Raw genomic sequence first — 15,309 nt, forward strand, 5'->3', positions numbered from 1 at the left:
TAATAATAATAATAATAATAATAATAATAATAATAAATACATCACACAGTCCTAGACACTTGGGAAGTGTTTGACTTGTGATTTTGTGATACGAAATCCAGCATATCTATCTTGTTTGCTGTGTCATACAATAAAATAATAATAATAATAATAATAATAATAATAATAAAATAATAATAATCAAGGTGATCAGTTGCAACATTCACACTTGCCTCAAGCAGACAAGAGTTCTTTCTCCCACCCTGGACATCATTCCGCAGGTATATTAACCCCACTTGCCTCGTTTCCAACAGACCTCCCAACCTCTGAGGATACCTGCCATAGATGTGGGAGAAACGTCAGGAGAGAATGCTTCTGAAACATGGCCAGACAGCCTGGAAAACTCACAGCAACTCACTGCACCTTAACTTTGATCAAAAAAGGGACCATCTCTGAGTAGAGTGGTGAAAGTTGAGAGCTTAGTCCATGCCAAGAAAACCTAACAGAAGCACCAAAAGATTGGACTAAAATTTCTAATATTATACCTAAGTATAACAGTGAAGAGGAAGATAGGAATTGGCACAATAGCAGCAGGTAGGTATCAACGGAACCTGAGTGTATATGGCAGTGTAGACTCAAAGCCCTTCCACAGAGCTATATAACCCATTTATAATCTTATATTATCTACTTTGAACTGGATTATATTGACTCCACACTGCCATATAATCCATTTCAGTGTGCATTTTATCCAGCTGTGAAGAAGGGGCCTCATATAATCCAGTTCTAAGCAGATAATATAAGATTATAAATATACAGTACATTCTCACTTATCCAAAATAAACAGGCTGGCAGAACCTTGGATAAGTGAATATGTTGGATAATAAGAAGAGATTCAGGAAAAGCCAATTAAACATCAAATTAGGTAATCATTATACAAATTAAGCATCAAAACATCATGTTATATAACAAATTTGACAGAAAAGGTAGTTCCATGTGCAGTAATGCTATGTAGTAATTACTGTATTTACAAATTTACCACCAAAATATCATAATGAATTTAAAACACTGACTACAAAAACATTGACTACTAAAAGGCAGACTGCATTGGATAATCCAGAACACTGGATAAGTGAATGTTGGATAAGTGAGATTCTACTGTAATATGAAATAATTATTGTGATAGAATAATACAGAACAATATAATCTCTAAAACCAGGACAGTAAATAAAGAGCAACACTCTGAAAGCAGGAAAATTGGAAATTCCACAAAGGAAACAATCAGGGCCAGCTAACACCTCCCAAGAAAGGATTCTTCCAGAAAGGAAGCTGACAATGGAGTGAAGCAGTGTGTATTACCAAAGTCATTATTATTACTATTATTATAATACAACGCCACCTCTTCGGCTTAGAAATGGAGATGAGCACCAACCCCAAAGTCAGACACGACTCCACTTAATGTCAGGGGAAAACCTTTACCCTTTACCGTAACTACCACCAATTCCTCAGTACTTTATTTCCCATACCACCAGACTTCGCCACAGCAATGCGTGGCTGGGCACAGCTAGTAGTACATTATAATTCAAAAAGGAGGAAACCTTCTTGTTTTATCTTTCTCCCCACAGACCAAAGCGGGGAAGAAATCTTGGGCACCACCTTACTCTATAAATCAAACTGGTCCTGTTTCAACACAGCCAATTCCTCGGTGGTTGTGCATCTCCGAATAATCACGGAAAAGAAGCCTCTCCTTGCTTTCCAGCGATGCAAAGCCTTTTGTTTTGTTTTGACTACCTTTAGTGTAAGGAAAATTCTTTCCCAGTGCCAAAATCTTGCTATTTGGTTGAAAAGCAATGAACAAAAGGGTCTTGAAACACAATAAAAGAAGGTGCCCCTTCCCGCCTGCCCGCATTCCCCAGACACGGTATTATATATATTGCACTTAATATTACCTTGTCAGTCAGGAAGCAATAATACATTAATGAAAGCCAGCAAATAATTACTGCGGACAATCCAATTATGGCTTTATTAACAGTTTCATAATTGCGGAATCTCTATACGTCAAGCGCATTGTCCGCGGATATATAAGAAATCGGCGTTTATGCACACCTCTGGACCAATCAAACAGCGGCCCTCACTAATAAAGGCTTGTTTAATTCTCCCAGTAAAATTTTAATATCCCCGCAGCCTGGGGAAGACTCAGCGAGTGGATTTTGCCTGACATCGGATCGTTTCCACCCGGCTGGTCCCACTTCTTCTTAATCTTTAATATCAAGGCAATTAAAATTAATGGCCACTCATCCAAAGCCACTGTGGGCAGTGTTGCCTTGACATCCGTTGTTTGATAGGATTACCTAGAGGTTAAACTAACAAGCAAGGTTTAATTGGAAGCAGTGAAAGGAGCAGCCGATCGTACGTTATGTTTAACCTGCATACCACATCCAAAGGAAGACCTCCAGCCCGGGTGAGAAAACCTCCCGCCACCACCAAAAATCCAGAATTATTTCGTAACATTGGTTCGATTACTGGAACTAAAATCCATTGTCTGGAATTCAGGAGGGAAGCGGGTTGGCGGACATCAAAGAAAGAGATGGCCCCGGGGTATCCTTCACCCCCTTTTGCGGTCGCCTTCTCTGCTCCCTCCTCTTCCCCGTTGCTGCCTTGAAGCCCCAGGTGACCTTTGGAGAGAGCAGCGGGAGGCAGGGAGGGAGATAGACGCTCTCTACAGCCCACCAAAGCCCTACCACGCAGACAGCTTCTTCCTGGAAACTGCTGGATTAATTCTTTGTGGCAGAAGTAGATATCTGGAGAGTCCTGCTTCCTCAAAGGCCAGTAAGAAATGCACAGAATATCATTTATGGAGGTCCATCCACTGCAGCGAAGGAACACAAGAGGACAAGCTTCTTCAACAGTGGTTCCCAATCTTTCTTTGACCAAGGACCTTATTTCTTACTTACTTACTTACTTACTTAGGTGATCCCTCATAACCTGAGGGTGATGGCCCTCAAAGGCCAGCAAGAAATGAAGGTCCACCCATTGCAGTGAAGGAACACAAGGGGACAAGCTTCTTCAACAGTGGTTCCCAACCTTTTTTTGACCAAGGACCTTATTTCTTACTTACTTACTTACTTACTTACTTAGGCGATCCCTCATAACCTGAGGGTGATAGCCCTCAAAGGCCAGCAAGAAATGAAGGTCCACCCATTGCAGTGAAGGAACACAAGGGGACAAGCTTCTTCAACAGTGGTTCCCAACCTTTTTTTGACCAAGGACCTTATTACTTATTTACTTAGGCGATTCTTCATAATCTGAGGGTGATGGCCCTCAAAGGCCAGCAAGAAATGGAGGTCCATCCATTGCAGTGAAGGAACTCAAGGGGACAAGCTTCTTCAACAGTGGTTCCCAACCTTTCTTTGACCAAGGACCTTATTACTTACTTACTTAGGTGATCCTTCATAGCCTGAGGGTGATGGCCCTCAAAGGCCAGCAAGAAATGCAGAATATCATTTATGGAGGTCCACCAATTGCAGTGAAGGAACACAAGAGGACAAGCTTCCTCAACAGTGGTTCCCAATCTTTTATTTACTTACTTAGGCGATCCCTCATAACCTGAGGGTGATGGCCCTCAAAGGCCAGCAAGAAATGCAGAATATCATTTATGGAGGTCCACCAATTGCAGTGAAGGAACACAAGAGGACAAGCTTCTTCAACAGTGGTTCCCAATCTTTTATTTACTTACTTAGGCGATCCCTCATAGCCTGAGGGTGATGGACCTCAAAGGCCAGCAAGAAATGCAAAGAATATCATTTACGGAAGTCCAACCATCACAGTGAAGGAACACAGGAAGACAAGCTTCTTCAACAGTGGTTCCCAATCTTTTTTTTTTTGACCAAGGACCTTACTTACTTATTTACTTAGGCAATCCTTCATAACCTGAGGGTGATGGCCCTCAAAGGCCAGCAAGAAATGCAGAATATCATTTATGGAGGTCCGTCCATTGCAGTGAAGGAACACAAGAGGACAAGCTTCTTCAACAGTGGTTCCCAATCTTTTATTTACTTACTTAGGCGATCCCTCATAGCCTGAGGGTGATGGACCTCAAAGGCCAGCAAGAAATGCAAAGAATATCATTTACGGAAGTCCAACCATCACAGTGAAGGAACACAGGAAGACAAGCTTCTTCAACAGTGGTTCCCAATCTTTTTTTTTTTGACCAAGGACCTTACTTACTTATTTACTTAGGCAATCCTTCATAACCTGAGGGTGATGGCCCTCAAAGGCCAGCAAGAAATGCAGAATATCATTTATGGAGGTCCGTCCATTGCAGTGAAGGAACACAAGAGGACAAGCTTCTTCAACAGTGGTTCCCAATCTTTTATTTACTTACTTAGGCGATCCCTCATAGCCTGAGGGTGATGGACCTCAAAGGCCAGCAAGAAATGCAAAGAATATCATTTACGGAAGTCCAACCATCACAGTGAAGGAACACAGGAAGACAAGCTTCTTCAACAGTGGTTCCCAATCTTTTTTTTGACCAAGGACCTTACTTACTTAGGCGATCCCTCATAGCCTGAGGGTGATGGCCCTCAAAGGCCAGCAAGAAATGCATAATATCATTTATGGAGGTCCACCTACTGCAGTGAAAGAACACAAGAGGACAAGCTTCCTCAACAGTGATTCCCAATCTTTTATTTACTTACTTAGGTGATCCCTCATAGCCTGAGGGTGATGGCCCTCAAAGGCCAGCAAGAAATGCACAGAATATCATTTACGGAAGTCCAACCATCATAGTGAAGGAACACCAGAGGACAAGCTTCTTCAACAGTGGTTCCCAATCTTTTATTTACTTACTTAGGCGATCCCTCATAACCTGAGGGTGATGGCCCTCAAAGGCCAGCAAGAAATGCAAAGAATATCATTTACAGAAGTCCAACCATCACAGTGAAGGAACACAGGGAGACAAGCTTCTTCAACAGTGGTTCCCAATCTTTTTTTTGATCAAGGACCTTACTTACTTAGTTACTTAGGCGATCCTTCATAACCTGAGGGTGATGGCCCTCAAAGGCCAGCAAAAAATGTATAGAATATAATTTATGGAGGTCCACCAACTGCAGTGAAGGAACACAAGAGGACAAGCTTCCTCAACAGTGGTTCCCAACCTTTTATTGACCAAGGACCTTATTACTTACTTACTTAGGCGATCCCTCATAGCCTGAGGGTGATGGCCCTCAAAGGCCAGCAAGAAATGCAGAACATCATTTACGGAGGTCCAACCATCACAGTGAAGGAACACAAGGGGACAAGCTTCTTCAATAGTGGCTCCCAACCTTTTATTGACCAAGGACCTTACTTAGTCAATCCCTTGTAGATCGAGGTTGATGGCCCTCCATGGTGTCCTGGAGGTGCATTTGAAGACCTATTCTTGACCTGCATGTTCTTCCACAGTGAAGACATCAGTTTCCAGACAGAAGATGGTTATGGTCAGGATTGGCTAGATGCACCTTCCTCTTGGCATGTTTCTCCCTTTCGCCCTCCATTTGTGCCTCTTCGAATTCTGCAGCACTGCTGGTCACAGCTTATTTATCATGTTTTGTCAGAAGTGAACCGAGAGTATACGTTGTAATGTATTTGAGACACAAGCAAACTTGGCATGATACTAAATGTCCTTTGACCAGGAGCTGGCCACTTGGAGTGCCTCCGGTGTTGCTATAAGAAGGTCCTCCATGTGGCAGGGCTCAGGCTGCATTGTAGTAAGTGGTCTGTGGTTTGCTCTTCTCCACACTTGCATGTCGTGGTCACAGCTGACCTCCAGTTAGAGCGCTCAAGGACCAGGGCTTCCCAATTCTCGATGTCTATGCCACAGTTTGGTTTTAAGCCCATTTTTCATTCTCATTTCCTGTCCACCAACATTACATTAGTGAGTTGGTGGTATAGCAACTGCTTTGGGAGACAGTGACTGGGCCTTCGGACAATGTGACCAGTCCAGAGGAGTTGATGGTGTAGGAGCATCGCTTCAATGCTGGTGGTCTTTGTTTCTTCCAGCACACTGACATTTGTCCGCCTGTCTTCTCAAGCGTTTTTCAGGATTTTTTGGAGGCGACGTTGATGGAATCGTTCCAGGAGTTGAGTGTCCCTGGTCAAGGACCAATTGACCAGGGACCACTTTGACCAGGGACCACTCTCCAACATTAGTACAAATCAGTTTTTGGTTATTTGGGGTGCTGATTCAGAAAATTGCATTGGATTGACCACATCAGCTCTAGTTTCTGATACAGAACATATGCCATCCAGTAGTCACCATCTTCTCGCCCACAGAAAATTATATTTAATAATCTAGAGCTGATGTGGTCTATCCAATGCAATTTTCTAAATCAGTACCCCAAATAACCCCAGGAACAGGCCTAAAAAGGAAGACACCAAGGTGCCCCCATTTCCAGGCGCCACATGGAACGGGGGAAGGAGGAGGAGGAGAAGCAGCAGTCAGGAGGCTTGTCGTCATGCCTTTCATGGGTAGTCAGCCTCTCCCCTCCCGGAATTCCCGTTGCCTCGGCACTATAAGAGGGGTTCGCAAAACTAGTTGCTCTCGTGGGGCCACTGGTAGTCCACGAAGCACAGGTTGGGAACCACTGATCTATTAGGAGTTCTTTGATTGTGATTCTGACATGGCAAACCATGCATGAAGATGTCATTGTGGAATGACTTAATATTATTTCCATAAATTTACGTACACTTATGAAAACACAAGACCCAAGCCGAACTCCAGCCACGCTCATTTTACAGAGAGCTGAAGCACGCCAAAGATCTGACACTGCCATTTGCACGGCATTCTAGGTCACATTTGTCTCCGCTTTCGTTTCCTTCATACGTGTAAGAAGTTTGGGAGGGGAGATGAGGCATTGGGAGAGAGAAAGCTATTTAGTGTCGCATTTTTCATTAAAACAAACTATCTGCACATAAAAAACCAAGCAAAACAACACAACGAACATCATTCCGTTCCCAATCACTGAAGGCCAATTAATTAATTGGGCTTAACTGTATATTACATTTCAAACAATACCCTGGCACTTATTTATCATGTTAATTACGAAGTGAAATTTTAAAAAGCAGTAAATTATGAGTTAAATCTTCAAGATGCACAGTCGTGGCAAGATGGTGGCTGAGATTCTCTCGCTGACAAGAGCAATTAACTTGAAGGAGGTTGTGTTTGCTCCATGAAAAACCAAAGGAAAGATGGGAATTAACAGGCTACACAACTGAGTTTCTTCCTGAACTGCCCCTTGGTTCTCAACCTGTGGGTCCCCAGGTGTTTTGGCCTACAACTCCCAGAAATCCCACCCAGTTTACCAGCTGTCTCTTCTGAAAGGCATGAAGCCCACACTCCTTAATTTAAGCCAGACCAAGTAGCCATGAGATCATGTCCAAGGCACCTGGGCTTCAAGATCTTCTCACAGATTCTCTCAAATTCAGTGGTCCTCAACCTGTGGGTCCCTGGATGTTTTGGCCTACAACTCCCACAAATCCCACCCAGTTTACCAGCTGTCTCTTCTGAAAGGCATGAAGCCCACACTCCTTAATTTAAGCCAGACAAGTAGCCGTGAGATCATGTCCAAGGCACCTGGGCTTCAAGATCTTCTCACAGATTCTCTCAGTCTAATTCAGTGGTTCTCAACCTGTGGGTCCCTGGATGTTTTGGCTGACAACTCCCACAAATCCCACCCAAATTACCAGTTGTCTCTTCTAAAAGGCATGAAGCCCACACTTCTTAATTTAAGCCTGACCAAGTAACCGTGAGATCATGCCCAAGGCACCTGGGCTTCAAGATCTTCTCACAGATTCTCTCAGTCTAATTCAGTGGTTCTCAACCTGTGGGTCCCTGGATGTTTTGGCCTACAACTCCCACAAATCCCACCCAGTTTACCAGCTGTCTCTTCTGAAAGGCATGAAGCCCACACTCCTTAATTTAAGCCAGACCAAGTAGCCATGAGATCATGTCCAAGGCACCTGGGCTTCAAGATCTTCTCACAGATTCTCTCAGTCTAATTCAGTGGTTCTCAACCTGTGGGTCCCTGGATGTTTTGGCTGACAACTCCCACAAATCCCACCCAAATTACCAGTTGTCTCTTCTAAAAGGCATGAAGCCCACACTTCTTAATTTAAGCCTGACCAAGTAACCGTGAGATCATGCCCAAGGCACCTGGGCTTCAAGATCTTCTCACAGATTCTCTCAAATTCAGTGGTCCTCAACCTGTGGGTCTCTGGATGTTTTGGCTGACAACTCCCACAAATCCCAGCCAGTTTATCAGCTGTTGGGATTTCTGGGAGTTGAAGGCCAAAATATCTGGGGACCCACAGGTTGAGAACCACTGGATTAAAGAGTTATAACTCCCGACTGCTTTAATCCTTTAGCTAGAATGGTTGATATCTCTGGGATTTCTAGCTAGCAACCATTTGGAATGCCAGCATCTAGTCTCATCTAAGACTGGTTGATATTTTGCTACCCAGGGAATTACTATCATGATGATGAGTATTATTATCCCACGTTTCTCTTGAGCAAGACCCAAAGCAGGTGACTGTGGGTCTTACTCACCTCCCCAAGGTGAAGGTTTTCCCCTGACATCATGGTCAGCGTTTGACCCACACTGTGAACTCTAGTTGGCTGTTGTAAACTAATGTGGATGCTTGTTTGGATTTCTATATAATTTTTATATAATTTTGTTTGACTACACGTAGTTTAATTTCTTGATGTTTGATTTTAAATTGATGTGAGGTTTTAATGTTATTTTTATATGTGGGGTTTCTCTGGGATTTTTATGTCAGTACAGTAGAGTCTCACTTATCCAAGCCTCTGGATCATCCAAGCCATTTTTGTAGTCAATGCTTTCAATATATCGTGATATTTTGGTGCTAAATTTGTAAATACAGTAATTACAACATAACATTACTGCGTATTGAACTACTTTTTCTGTCCAATTTGTTGTATAACATGATGTTTTGGTGCTTAATATGTAAAATCATAACCTAATTTGAGGTTTAATAGGCTTTTCCTTAATCCCTCCTTATTATCCAAGATATTTGCTTATCCAAGCTTCTGCCGGCCCGTTTAGCTTGGATAAGTGAGACTCTACTGTATTTGTTTGTTCATGGAGGCATTGAATGTTTGCCATTTTATGTTGGAATCCGCCCTGAGTCCCCTCGGGATGATAGGGTGGAATACAAATAAAGTTTTATTCTTGTTCTTCTTCTTCTTATTATTATTATTATTAAGTCCAATTGTGTCTGACTCTGGGCGTTGGTGCTCATCTCCATTTCTAAGCTGAAGAGCCGGCGTTGTCCATAGACACCTCCAAGGTCATGTGGTCACTGGCATGACTGCATGGTGCGCCGTTACCTTCCCACCGGAGCAGTACCTATTGATCTACTCACACTCAGGGCGTTGGTGCTCATCTCCATTTCTAAGCCGAAGAGCCGGCGTTGTCCGTAGACACCTCCAAGGTCATGTGGTCATTGGCATGACTGCATGGTGCGCCGTTACCTTCCCGCCGGAGCAGTACCTATTGATCTACTCACACTCAGGGCGTTGGTGCTCATCTCCATTTCTAAGCCGAAGAGCCGGCGTTATCCGTAGACACCTCCAAGGTCATGTGGTCATTGGCATGACTGCATGGTGCGCCGTTACCTTCCCGTCGGAGCAGTACCTATTGATCTACTCACACTCAGGGCGTTGGTGCTCATCTCCATTTCTAAGCCGAAGAGCCGGCGTTGTCCGTAGACACCTCCAAGGTCATGTGGTCATTGGCATGACTGCATGGTGCGCCGTTACCTTCCCGCCGGGGCAGTACCTATTGATCTACTCGAAAACATGCAGTTTTCAAACTGCTAGGTTGGCAGAAGCTAGAGCTAATAGCGGGAGCTCACTCTGCATCCCAATTTCGAACCACCAACCTTTTGGTCAGCAAGTTCAGCAACTCAACGGTTTAACCCGCTGTACCATCTGTGCCCAAATCAAGATGTAATTGAACCAAACAAATTATTTCAGTTCCGGAGGCAGAAAGAAAATAAATCCTACAAGTGCCTTTTCCCACCTTTAGAAGTCAAAATATGAAAAGTTAAACAACTAACTGGCCTTCCCGTCTTTTCGAAACGTGTTGCCCAAAGTGGCCATTTCAGCCTCTCTTTGAATGGAATGAGCCTGAGGGGGGTGGATTTCTTCCTAGCATGAAACCCGCGCCATCCACATGAGTCGGCTGGGCTTTAACCGGAGAAATCGTATCATACATGCATCTCACTTTTAAATTCTAATTAGTGTCTATCGGAACAAGTTCTCCCGTCAGCCGGAAGGATGGGAACCGGAGGAAAAAGGCTTCCCAAGCGCAAAGGAAGTGGAGTGGAAAAAAACACGCCCGGGGGCTGTTTCACTTGTCCGAGGGCTTGGTGCAGCGTGCGCCTCCGTGTTGTGTGTGTGTGTGTTTGCGTCTCCATCTCCTCCCTTTTCTGCCGAAGACCCCAGGCCAGACCCTTCCATCCCAGGCATATCTGAACAAAACAGCCAAAGGGCAAAAATCTCCAAGTTTCTGCGAGGGAAGAAGGAGAGGGCAGATGCGGAGCTGTGTCTGTCCATCTCTTGCCCCCAAGGCAACAAAATCCGAGTGGGGGGCGAGAAATATAAGAGGAGATAATGAATGAGTGCAAAATGAGGACAAGTGACAAGAGAGATCCTTTCAAGAAGGACAAAAAGACTGCGAAGATCCAGGCAGGCGGGGGGTTTTTTTGTTGTTCATGGAGATGTTCTTAATCATTGGCTTGGAGGCAGAAGAGGCAAGGAGAAAGGCAGGGTTAATTTGACATCTGGGTTTGCTTTAGAGAGGGATGGCTTTTGCAAAATTCCCGGAGCCTGGTGAGTAAAACAATGACTCTGCCAGGGAAAGATAACGCAGGGAATTCAGGAACAGGTTGCCTCTGTCTGGAACCACAAGGAGCTCACAAAGCAAAGAACAAAATGACTCCTGGATTTTTCCTGTTTCCTCCACTGTAATCTAAAAGATTATTTAAAATCCCTTAACCACTGCATACCATAGGATGCGATATAACCCAGTGTCAAATGTGGTCCTCCAGATATACAGTAGAATCTCACTTATCCAACATAAACGGGCCGGCAGAATGTTGGATAAGCGAATATGTTGGATAATAAGGAGGCATTAAGGAAAAGCCTATTAAATATCAAATTAGGTTATGATTTTACAAATGAAGCACCAAAACATCATGTTAGACAACAAATTTGGCAGAAAAAGTAGTTCAATACGCAGTAATGCTATGTAGTAATTACTGTATTTATGAATTTAGCACCAAAATATCACGATATATTGAAAACATTGACTACAAAAATGTGTTGGATAATCCAGAACATTGGATAAGCAAGTGTTGGATAAGTGAGACTCTACTGTAGTTCCACAATCCATTCCCATTGGATAAGGCAGATGGGAATCAGAGGTCGAAGCACCTCGATGGAGCAGTAGTTCTCCGCTGTTATTTAGGGACTTGTCTCAAAGTAATTGGCAGGTTTATAGGGCCCATCTTAAAGAGCACAGGATAATGTGCTCAGAATTCCTTAATCCATATTCCTGGAAAGGCCAAAGGCATCTGTATGATTTTATATGGTTAGTAGCCAGCTGCAATAAATCACTACTGACCGAGAGATCATGAGTTCGAAGCCTGGGTCGGATTGAGTGACCGACCATTAAATAGTCCCAGCTCGTTGTTTACCTAAGCAACCCGAAAGACAGTTGCATCTGTCAAGTAGGAAATTTAATTTAACTATCGTATATACTTGAGTATAAGCCGACTCGAATATAAGCCGAGGCACCTAATTTTACCACAAAAAAACCTGGGAAAACATTGACTCCAATATAAACTGCGAGTGGTAAATTTCAGAAATAAAAATAGATACCAATAAAATTACATTAATTGAGGCATCGGTAGGTTAAATGTTTTTGAATATTTACATCAAGCTCAAATTTAAGACAAGACTGTCCAACTCTGATTAAATCATTATTCTCATCTTCTTCAATGTAAGTGTGCTTACGCATCTATATATATAAAAGGGTAATGAAATTTCGGCCTAGGACAAAACAACAAAACTACACATCCCAGAAACACTAAACTTGGTAGCACAACCCCTCATCCATGCCTCTACGTTCATACAACAAAAAGAAAAGAAAAATAAAGTCCTAATTAGGGGGAGAGGAATAATTGTTTTTATCCAATTGCTGCCAGTTAGAAGGCTAAGCTCTGCCCACTTGGTCTCCTAGCAACCCACTCAGCCCAGGGGACAGGCAGAGTTAGGCCTCACTTAGGCATTTTCCACACTGCCTATAAAATACAGATTATCAGCTTTTAACTGGATTACAGTATATGGCAGTGTAGACTCATTTATAACCCATTTATAATCTTATATTATCTCTTTTGAACTGGATTATCTGGACTCCACACAGCCATATACTCCACTTCAGTGTGCATTTTATACATCTGTGTAGAAGGGGCCTCATATAATCCAGTTCTAAGCAGATAATATAAGATTATAAATATAATATGTAATAATTACTGTGATATAATAATACAGAACAATATAATCTCTAAAACCAGGACAGTAAATAAAGAGCAACACTCTGAAAGCATAAGCCACAGCAATGTGTGGCCAGGCAAAGCTAGTCCTTTTAATAATAATAAATGTAATAAGACAAACAAATACAGTAGAGTCTCACTTATCCAAGCCTCGCTTATCCAACGTTCTGGATTATCCAATACATTTTTGTAGTCAATGTTTTCAATATATCATGATATTTTGGTGCTAAATTCGTAAATACACTAATTACAATATAACATTACTGTTTATTGAACTACTTTTTCTGTCAAATTTGTTGTATAACATGATGTTTTGGTGCTTAATTTGTAAAATCATAACCTAATTTGATGTTTAATAGGCTTTTCCTTAATCCCTCCTTATTATCCAAGATATTCGCTTATCTAAGCTCCTGCTGGCCCGTTTAGCTTGGATAAGTGAGACTCTACTGTATATATATACATATATATATACACACACACACATATACATATAAACACATGCACACACATATATATGCATTAAAAGCAACCCTCCAAATTCACTGGAGTTAAGAGCACAGAACTCCAAGAAAGTTAAAAAATGCTATTTTTTTTACCTCTTTAGGAATGTTATGGTCTTCCAGGATGACTCTATGGTCAAAGTCGGCTGGAAGCTGGCCACTGAACAGCACTGGAAAACTTAAGGATTCCTGGAGAGGTGTTCCCTCCAGCATGATTTAAGGAAGTTGACCCCAAAGTCACACTGGAGGACCTGGACCTTTCTAGATAAAACATTTAAAATCACATCCAGGACTAATCAAACCCACAAAAGTCCAAACTGCAAATGTGGAGGACAGTGGTATATACACACCCGAAACCACAATGCGCTTGCGGAAATCATGCATTGACCCCAAGGTGCTCCCTAGACCCTGTCTGAATTGATACAGGTTTACGTAAGCCTGGGAGAAATTGTGCAAGTGTGGAAGGGCTCAGACTCAAAAGCTTCCAAGCTGAAATATCCTTTTCTTCCCGTTCTGTTTCTAAAACGGAACATCACAAACCGATCGTATACGGTAGACATATTATGGCTTCATAAACGCGTGAAAACCAAAGTCGGCAAAATCAATAATGCACACTTAGGTTTGCGCTTTCTTTCAAAAAAGTCCCACTTTCCGAGAACTGGGTCTTTTGCTGTCTCTTCTCCTCGGCTCCCCCCCCGTTTTCTCCCTTTTCCAAACAAGAGCGTGCACATTAAAGCCAGGCGTGATGTCTTTCGAATCCGGAGTTGTATGTGTTTGGGCACAGAGAGAAATCTTAAACTCTCCCCACAGCGAAAGCCATCTTTTCTCGGTAGCAGGAGACATGGATCCCACTGCAGTATTTTAAGCCTCTGACACTTCTAATGTACCAAAGCGCCTGAGTCGTTTTGTCTACGAGACTTTTATGGCTACGGCACAAACAGCTGTCATTGAACTGTTACTGAAGGGCTGTGTTCGGGCTGCCTGCGAGGACGAGCCTTCAGCCAATCGAGCTAGAAAAATACACTTCAGGGTCAACGTGGAGATGCAATGCTTTTATGGCAGACGAGAGGGACCACCAATTCACTTAGCCACCTGATGAACAAGTAAGGATTATTTGATTTCCCTTTTGCATCAGAACAAATGTGAATCCCCTTGAATATGTGGAGACCACCTTTTGAAAACCACTAGTAAAAAAAAAGCATGTTCAACCCTTTGACAAGTGGCCGCACAACTCCAGGCATTCTTGGTAGTTACCGATTTTCTGGATCCGGCACAGTCTGGCTCCAGGCCGGGGCATGGTACCGAGACAGCCTTGGTCGCCTTAGTTGATGATCTACGCCGGGAACTGGACAGGGGTAGAGTGTCCCTGCTGGTTCTGCTGGACCTCTCAGCGGCCTTCGATGCCGTCGATCACGGTATCCTTCTGGGGCGCCTTGCCGGGATTGGGGTCGGAGGTACTGTTTTGCAGTGGCTCCGGTCCTTTCTGGAGGGTCGATCCCAGATGGTGTCACTGGGGGACGCCTGCTCGGCCCCACAACCATTGACTTGTGGGGTCCCACAGGGGTCAATACTGTCCCCCATGTTGTTCAAGATATACATGAAGCCGCTGGGAGAGAACATCCGGAGTTTCGGGGTGAGGTGTCATCTGGAGAGCAAGCCAGCTGCAACCAGCTGCAATGAATCACTCTGACCAGGAGGTCATGAGTTCGAGGCCCGCTCGGAGCCTATGTTTGTCTTGTCTTTGTTCTATGTTAAAAGGCATTGAATGTTTGCCTATATGTGTAATGTGATCCGCCCTGAGTCCCCTTCGGGGTGAGAAGGGCGGAATATAAATGCTGTAAATAAATAAAATAAATAAATCTGTACGCAGATGATGTCCATCTCTGTCACTCCTTCCCACCTGTCACTAAGGAGGCTGTTCAGGTCCTGAACCGGTGTCTGGCCGCTGTGTCGGACTGGATGAGGGCGAACAGATTGAAACTGAATCCTGACAAGACAGAGGTCCTCCTGGTCAGTCGCAGGGCTGAACAGGGAATAGGGTTACAGCCTGTGCTGGACGGGGTCGCACTCCCCCTGAAGACACAGGTTCGCAGTCTGGGGGTTCTCCTGGACTCATTGCTGAGCCTGGAGCCCCAGGTCTCGGCGGTGGCCAGGGGAGCCTTCGCACAACTCAGACTTGTGCGCCAGCTGCGCCCGTTCCTTGGGAAGTCTGACTTGG

At 43.7% G+C, this 15,309-nt stretch overlaps 1 protein-coding gene across 6 annotated transcripts in view; it reads right to left on the reverse strand.

Annotated features, from left to right (window-relative positions):
* Positions 1–15,309, reverse strand: part of pbx3 (PBX homeobox 3) — a 280,063-nt gene that overhangs the window by 25,735 nt on the left and 239,019 nt on the right. The gene's annotated exons all lie outside the window — the stretch shown is intronic.

The sequence above is a fragment of the Anolis carolinensis genome, unplaced genomic scaffold, assembly GCF_035594765.1.
Source record: "Anolis carolinensis isolate JA03-04 unplaced genomic scaffold, rAnoCar3.1.pri scaffold_7, whole genome shotgun sequence".
Taxonomy (NCBI): Eukaryota; Metazoa; Chordata; class Lepidosauria; order Squamata; family Dactyloidae; genus Anolis; species Anolis carolinensis.